The sequence below is a fragment of the Colobus angolensis genome, unplaced genomic scaffold (genome assembly GCF_000951035.1).
Source record: "Colobus angolensis palliatus isolate OR3802 unplaced genomic scaffold, Cang.pa_1.0 Scaffold88, whole genome shotgun sequence".
Taxonomy (NCBI): domain Eukaryota; kingdom Metazoa; phylum Chordata; class Mammalia; order Primates; family Cercopithecidae; genus Colobus; species Colobus angolensis.
Genome location: NW_012122709.1, coordinates 7,053,993 through 7,054,329, shown reverse-complemented (window position 1 = coordinate 7,054,329; position 337 = coordinate 7,053,993). Strand labels below are relative to the sequence as shown.

Sequence of the window (337 nt, the reverse complement as noted above, 5' to 3'; positions counted from 1 at the left end):
AAAAAAAATTTTTTTTTAATAAAGCAAATGGCTGGAAAAAGGTGAGAAACCACTCACTTGGATTTAAGAACTGCTGCTACTTGCTGTGTGACCTGGACTAGTTTTGTTTTTTGTTAGTTTTGTTTTTATTTTTGACTTTTTGCTGGGTTTTACCTTGGTTTTAATTTTCTGAACTTCATTCTGCTCATCTGAAAAATGAAATAGCAATGTCTTCATCTTAGTGTAATAGGGATAATTAAGTAAGGTGAAATATATGGAAGCACCTTCTAAACTGTAAAAGTATGTAAAAATGTGAGGGTTTTTTTGTTTTGCTTTGCTTTTTTTTTTTTTTTTTTTT

At 29.1% G+C, this 337-nt stretch overlaps 1 protein-coding gene and 1 long non-coding RNA gene across 2 annotated transcripts in view; one reads left to right on the top strand and one right to left on the bottom strand.

The window, feature by feature from the left end:
• The window catches only part of ARHGEF40 (Rho guanine nucleotide exchange factor (GEF) 40), a 19,628-nt gene that overhangs the window by 16,511 nt on the left and 2,780 nt on the right, over window positions 1-337 (top strand). The window lies entirely within an intron of this gene.
• The window catches only part of LOC105503832, a 936-nt gene continuing 604 nt past the window's right edge, over window positions 6-337 (bottom strand). Inside the window, exon 2 of the long non-coding RNA XR_001000537.1 lies at window positions 6-311. This is a non-coding gene — a long non-coding RNA (uncharacterized LOC105503832). The remainder of the gene's footprint in view (window positions 312-337) is intronic.